Source organism: Curcuma longa, chromosome 10 (genome assembly GCF_044706935.1).
Source record: "Curcuma longa cultivar G26 ecotype Majalengka, Jawa Barat chromosome 10, ITB_CL_G26_1.1, whole genome shotgun sequence".
NCBI lineage: Eukaryota > Viridiplantae > Streptophyta > Magnoliopsida > Zingiberales > Zingiberaceae > Curcuma > Curcuma longa.
Genome location: NC_133870.1, coordinates 1,449,097 through 1,456,957, shown reverse-complemented (window position 1 = coordinate 1,456,957; position 7,861 = coordinate 1,449,097). Strand labels below are relative to the sequence as shown.

Genomic DNA, 7,861 nt, shown 5'->3' with positions numbered 1-7,861 from the left:
AAATAATAATACAATGGATTTCTCTTATTCTATTACAAGATATAAGCCCCTATTTATACATGAATATAGGGACCATTCTTAGGAGAATTATTCTAAAAAAAGAAAAACAGAATATTTATACTTAACAGAATATTTATCCCTAATAGAATATTTATTCTTAAATATTCTAACACTCCCCCTCAAGCTGGAGGATATAAATCATATGTATCCAGCTTGTTACATATGTAGTCAATTCGAGAATGTCTTTTATTTTCATACAAAAGACCCTTTCTTGGAGCACCTCTGATATATCGGATAATGCTTGTTACAGCATCCCAATGTTCCTTGTATGGAGAGTTGACTTACTACACTTACTGTAAATGAGATATCCGGACGAGTAATAGTAAGGTAGCTTAGTCTCTCTACTAATCGCCTGTATCGTTCAGGATCTGAAAGAGACTCCCTCTGATTTGGCATGAGCTTGATATTCGGAGAGCTAGAACTTGCTAGCTTGCTGCCGTTACTGAAAGAGGGCAGCGGATAAGAGAAGCGGTTGATGTTGCTGCTTTTGTTGAGAAGAGAGGAGACGCGGACGAGCACAAGAAGACGGCGCGATCCTTGCGTCGAGACCCTAGTCGCATGCTGAAGACATGCTGTTCAAAAGCGCGCGACCACGGGAAGAGTGGCGTCGTGAGGAAGAAACAGGAGCACGCGACCACGGGAAGAGTGGCGTCGCGAGGAAGAAACAGGAGCGCACGACCACGGGAAGAGTGGTGTCGCGAGGAAGACGTGTTGCTCGTCGCGTCGAGGAAGACGCGCGACGAGGAAGCCGCTGTGATTGCTGCGTCGCGATGAGAAAAAAACGCGCGATGAGGAGGGTAGCGGAGGAGGCGTGCTGCTCGTCGCGTCGAGGAAGACAGGTGATGAGGAAGCTGCTGCGATTGCTGCATTGCGACGAGGAAAACGCGCGACGAGGAAAGACGGCAAATAGAAACGCACGCGAGGAAAACGCGTGGTGAACAGAGAGAGAAGGAAGCCGCTTGTGATTGCTGCGTCGCGACGAGGAAAACGCGCGACGAGGAAAGACGACGAATAGAAACACACGCGAGAAAAATGCGTGGCGAACAGAGAGAGAATGAAGCCGCTGCGATTGCTGCGTCGCGACGAGGAAAACATGCGACAAGAAAAGACGGCAAACAGAAACGCACGTGAGGAAAATACGTGGTGAACAGAGAGATTAAGGAAGAAGATTGGTTTGGGCGGATAACCCTAAACCTAAGGAGGGAGGAAAACCCAAACCTAAACACGAGCACACGCGAGGAAAACGCGTGGCGAACAGAGAGAGAGAGAAGGAAGAGGATTAGTTTGGGCGGATAACCCTAAACCTAGCCTTGGCTCTGATACCATGTAAAATAATAATACAATGGATTTCTCTTATTCTATTACAAGATATAAGCCCCTATTTATACATGAATATAGGGACCTACTCTAGGAGAATTATTCTAAAAAAGAAAAATAGAATATTTATACTTAACAGAATATTTATCCCTAATAGAATATTTATTCTTAAATATTCTAACAAACCATAATATCCACGCTCCCAACCATACCATTTCAAAATTGGTTAATTCAAAGCATTTAAAGTATTTACATAAAATTTGACCTATAAAGAGTATTCACGTGAAGTAATTTCACAAATGGATCTTCTTCAATCTTTTGCAAAATATGGAAATCCTGAAATTTCTGTGACTGAAACTGTTTGCATAAGCTAGACAAATACTTATGTTGAATATTGACAGGTTTACATGTTCAATTATGGGTGTTGAGAAAATAAAATTTCACACACCACCTATCCTTTAAGTGTTATAGATAACAAGAAAGTATGATGGCGATTTAGAGTAGCCCAAACTGAGAAGCTGAGCCATTATGTTTTGCAAGTTAGAGATAAATTTACCCTCAACTACTCATAAGAACGATACTATTGAGAGGGGTTTAACAAAGAGAGGCTTAACTTTGTTGCTCCCACAGTGTCGTGAGGAAGCCTCATGGTCAAACACCAAAACTAATCAAAAGAACCTAAGACCATTTGATCATTATACAGAAAATTAGCAACCATGGATAACAAAATAATGAATGTATATTTCTATTTGCTATAGATGGATTAGATAATTTCTTCTTTGTTTCGGAAACAAATTTGATCATGGTAGCACTTTAATTCTAAAGTAGATACCTAGCTGCTCTACATCCGCCCAGAAGCAGTTTAGTTGTTTAAATGAGAGAACAAACACCAGTCCAGTGTTACACTTATTCAACATTCAGTAATTTGATAAATGAATTCCATAAAAATTACTAGCCAAGGAATTATATCATTATAAATCGAACCAAAACAATGGGGATCAAAGAATTTTAAGTTTCCATACCGTGATAGCACCTATCCTCCATCGAACAATGCTGCACTACTTCAGCCTCTAACCAGCTTCTGTAGCACAGCGGAGACATAAACTTGCGCCTTCTCCAAGCTGCTCCTTTCGGCCTTCTCACCCACCACCCATTTGAGTTTCTTGTACCCAAGTCTCTCCATAAGTCTGGTCACCAGACGCTTCTGCTCATCGCCAGCGCACAGGTAGTTATCAAGCCAGAAGAAGCCCCCTGGTCTGAGGACACGATCGATATCAAACATCAAGAATTCAAGCGCCTCTGTACGGCTTGCCTGCCCCAGCGCCGGAGCTCCACCCTCATCGAAGGCATTCATTGTGTGCACCAGATCGAATACCGAGTCATAGAACGGAAACCTCTGTGCAGGGGAAAGGAACAGAGGAAAGAGGCCCCGAGCAGCTACGAACTCGTTCATCCGCTTTCCCCCTACTTCAACGGTTGACGTCACGATGGTAACGTTCCGCTCCGCCATGCGGGCAGCAAAGTTCCCAGCTCCGCCTCCGATGTCGAACCCGATCCGGATCCTGCCGCGGGCGAGAGCCAGGACATCATCGATCAAAAAATCGTTTTTTCCTCCGGGTTTGATCCATAATTTCCTGTCGAGACCATAGACGCCGGCACCAGGGTTCTTGGCACCAGGGCTCCAGAGGGACTGAGGAAAGGGGAGGCGAGGAGCAGCAGCGAAGTCTGTTTGGCGCGAAAGACAGCGTCGGCGAGGGAGGGGCTCGCAGGCCTTGGCGATGAGCTTCTGGGGGAGGAAGGGGTCGTCAAGTGGGCAAGGGACGGCGGGTTTGTAGGACATGTATCGGGTGAGGAGATCGGCGGCCGGGGAGCGGCCACACGAGTGGCCGACGGAAGCGACCATCTCGGTGATGCCGGAGCGAGTGTCGCGGCCAAGGGGCAGGGGGTGGCGAGCAAGGAAAAGCTTGAGGTCGGGAGGGAGGGAGGGCTTAGCGGGATCAAAGGTGTCGTAGCCGGCGAGCTCGCGTTCGATCTGGTGGAGGCGGCGCTGGGAGGACTCGATCTCGCGGACGATGAGGGCGACGTGGTCAGAGATGAGGGAGATGTTGCGGGGGTCGGTGGTGGTGCCGGGGTCAAGTGAGTGGCGAGAGGAGGAGGAGGAGGTGAAGGCGTAGAGAGCGAAAAGGTTGGTGGTGAGAACGGAGGCGAGCATGATGAGGTGGAGGGCGGGAGGAGCAGAGGGAGGCGCGGCGGAAGCGAGCGGTGCCGTCGCCGATCTTGAGGGAGACAGAGCCCATGGCTGCTGTGCCTGTGGCGTCTGACGCAGTGGAGTGAGGGAGTGAGGGAGAGAAAGAGGGGGGAGTGAGCACGTGAAGCGCCTCTCTCTTTCTCTCTCTTTCACGCGTAAGTTTTTGCCTTAGACGCGGGTTTGAGACGATGACCAACATTCTTGTCGGTTTCGTCACCTCTTTTTATAATAATAATAATAATAATATAATTATGCTTATAATCACGATTCGATTTTAATTGATTTAAAATTATTATTATTTAAAAAGTATTTAAATTAATATTGTTCATTTATTTTTTTATTTTATAAAATAATATTATTATTCACTTTTTTTTCTCTTTCACTATCAAAAATCTTCTACTTAATCTAAAAATTAGATTTCTTAATTTTTTTTTAATTCTTGTCTGATCATCAGATAATGCTTGTGCGTCTAACACTTTATCTAAGAGAGAAAAGAAAACAGAGAGAAGGATAAATATGTAGAAGGAGAATTTTGATCTTTATTTGAGTAAGAATGAGTTAAAGGAGAAAAAGATAAGTTTCATTTTTACATGTTTATAAATTGATACAATTTCTTATACTCAGATTTATGGTGTAAAAAAAGGAACAAAATTTTAAAAATATTTTATTTCAATTTTATCTTTATATTAAAATATTAATTTCTAAAATAACTCATTTATTAGGGATCTTGTCTTTGTGTCATCATTTCTCACACAACGTAAACCATCAGAGTCCAATCGATCATACTCTACGACGTCAACGTCGGCCCTCGCAGCAAATCTCTCCAAGAATAAGACTCAAAAGGATAGAGACATGTAATCTTAATCTTCTTTTTCTCCTTCTCCGTTGTCTTAGGGCTTAAAAAAGAACATAAATCATTTAACTGCTACTATCAATTGCCAACAAAATCACTAGATTCAAATTAATGGAAAAGTTTTAGATCCTTTCCGGATCTCTTTATTATTTAATTCAATTCTAAACTATATTACTCGTTCACTTGTCCCAAACAAAAGACTCTCTCTCACTGTGAATAGCTCTTGTTGAGAGTGTCTCTTTTTATCAGGCATTCAAAATGTTATACAGTTAACATTATCTTCCCCGTCTCAGATTCTAAACTATCTGTAATGTTGCTGCCCTATTCTTTAAGAGCGCTTGTGCTCCAAACTTATTCTTTCTTTGTACTCATTTGGGACCCTTATATTTACATCTATCCTTAGCTCTTGTTGATCCATGCGTATGTTTAATACCTCTTATTATCATAATGATATTTCTTAACCCATGTTTTCTCTTCATATTAATTTGATTTGGCCCGAGATTCAACTCTTCTTTTAACTTTTAGCATGCTGTTAAATATAGGTAGTCTTCCCACCTACCAAACATCTGATTACCCTTGACTTATTTGGACTTTCCCTTGCCTAACTATCAGTTAATGTTAGGATCGGTTGAATAGCTAGAGGGGGGGTGAATAGCGTTTCTCGATTTTTCTTGTTCTTTCTCTGCACAGAGATTAGCGGAAGTAAAAATATAAAAGAGAAAGAAAGAGATCAACGCTAACCCGGTTTGTTTACTTGGTCTCCACCTCCGCAGAGGTGACTAATCCAAGGATCCACACGCACGCACACACCCGATGCACTATGAATCTTCTCCTTCTCGAAAACCTCGAAGGCGGAGAAACCTTTACAACTCTTTAGATCTCCTCAAATATGATATGAAATATTGTTTAGGAGGAGAGGAAGAAAACAGAGAATAGAGAACAAACAAGTTCTCAGAAGAAGCACAAAGAATGAAAGAATAGCAAAAAGATTGAGTTGTTCTCGTGTAGGCTTCTTTTATAATCTCTGCAACATCAGTCGACTGCTGGCAGGGCCAGTCGACTGATGCCTTCAATCGGCAACAAAATCTCGCATTAAAGCGCATTAAATGCTTGTCAATTTTCTGCAACGTTCAAATAGCAGTCGACTGTCCAAGACCAGTCGACTGGAAACAGTCGACTCTCCATAGCACCAGTCGACTGACCAGTCGACTCCTGTCTTCCTCTGGCTCGACTGATTTTTCTGTGTGCGTCTGATTTATGAGCAGTCGACTGCTTGCAGGGCCAGTCGACTGGTGAAGCTGAAAAATCTCATTTCAGCTTCTCTTGACCTAGACCTCGGCCTTCAAACACCTCCCACAGCCTCATGCCTCCCTGCACTAGCCTGAGATGCTTCCATCAGCTTTGTCATGTCAAGTCTTTGCCAAGACCACCCTTGGACTTCTCCTTGCTAAGACCACCCTTGGACTTTTCCTTGCCAAGACCACCCTTGGACTTTTCCTTTGCCAAGACCACCCTTGGACTTTTCCTTTGCCAAGACTACGCTTGGACTTTCCTTTGCCAAGACTACGCTTGGACTTTCCTTTGCCAAGACTACGCTTGGACTTTCTTGCAAACTTGCATCACACATGTTAGATCAACAAGAATTGCCTAACTTCAAACATAGTTTAGCCAAACATTGAAACTCAATGCACTTGGGGCAACTATTGCACCAACAATCTCCCCCTTTTTGATGTTTGGCAAAACTTTATTTAAGTTAGGTCTTTAAATCATGTAAAGCATAGCATGTGATTAAAACATGATAAGTAAAGCATAAATCACATGATATCAGAGTATTGACAGAGAGTAAACTTAAACATTCATATTTCTCTCCCTTTTTGTCAAAGATCAAAAAGTGATTACATAGACAAAGTAGGGTTAAATTATCTTTAAAAATGTTTATCCCCTTTTTAATGTTGCACCAACAATCATTTCGGAGGGAAAAACAAGTTAAATTCTCAAAATAGGCTGAAAACAGTAATATCAGTCGACTTCTAGTATGTCAGTCGACTCAGCAGTCGACTGCAGTCTGACACAGTCGACTGATAAACTGAATTTCAGTTTTCAGAGACGAACTTGAGAAATGCATAAGTAATTGTACGATATTCAAAAATTCGTGAAATTTCACACGTACAATACTTAATTTTTTTGGATTCTTGTCTGGATCATCAGATAATGTTTGGGCATCTAACATTTTGTCTAAGAGAGAGAAAAAAGAGAAAAAAGGATAAATAAGTAGAAGGAGAATTTTGATCCTTGTTTGAATTAGAGTAAGTTAAGAAGAAAAAGGTAAGTTTCACATTTGCATGCTCACGACTTAATTCAATTTCTTAAACTCAGATTTGAGACGTAAAAAAGGAACAAAATTTAAAAATATTTTATTTTAATTTTATCCTTATATTAAAATATTAATTCCTAAAATAACTCATCTATTAGGTATCTTGTCGTTGTGTCGTCATTTCTCACACAACGCGAACTATCAGAGTCCAATCGCTCATACTCTACGACGTCGACGTCGACCCTCACAGCAAATCTCTCAAAAATAGGACTCAAAAAGATAGACGGGTAATTCTAATATTCTTTTTCTCCTTCTCCGTTGTCTTAGGGCTTAAAAAAAGAACATAAATCATTTAACCGCTACTATCAATTGCCAACAAAATCACTAGATTCAGATTAATGGAAAAGTTTTAGATCCTTTCCGGATCTCTTTATTATTTAATTCAATTCTAAACTATATTGCTCGTTCACTTGTCCCAAACAAAAGAGTCTCTCTCACTGTGAATAGCTCTTGTTGAGAGTGTCTTTTATCAGACATTCAAAATGTTATACAGTTAATGTTATCTTCCTCGTCTTAGATTCTAAACTATCTGTAATGCTGCTGCCCCGTTCTTTAAGAGCGCTTGTGCTTCGAACTTATTCTTTCTTTGTACTCATTTGGGACCCTTATATTTACATCTATCCTTAGCTCTTGTTGCTCCATGTGTATGTTTAATGCCTCTTATTATCATAATGATATTTTTTAACTCATGTTTTCTCTTCATATTAATTTGATTTGGTCCGAGATTCAACTCTTCTTTCAACTTTTAGCATGCTATTAAATATAGGTAGCCTTCCCACCTACCAAACATCTGATCACCCTTAATCTGTTTGGACTTTCTCTTGCTAACTACCAGTTAAGACTAGTCACATCCATAGGTAGACTTCCCACCTACCAAATATTCAATCACCCTTGACCTGTTTGAACTTTCCCTTGCTTAACCTCTAGTTAGGACTTCCTTCTCAGCTTCACTCACTAGGTCTTCCTTGCCCAGCCTCCAATCAGGGCTTCCTCTGCCTAGCCTTTAGCT

General features: G+C 41.4%; 1 pseudogene; it reads right to left on the bottom strand.

Annotated features, from left to right (window-relative positions):
• Positions 1 to 2,149: 2,149 nt before the first annotated feature.
• Positions 2,150 to 3,674, bottom strand: LOC141836549 (putative methyltransferase At1g29790; annotated as a pseudogene).
• Between the last annotated feature and the right edge of the window lie 4,187 nt (positions 3,675 to 7,861).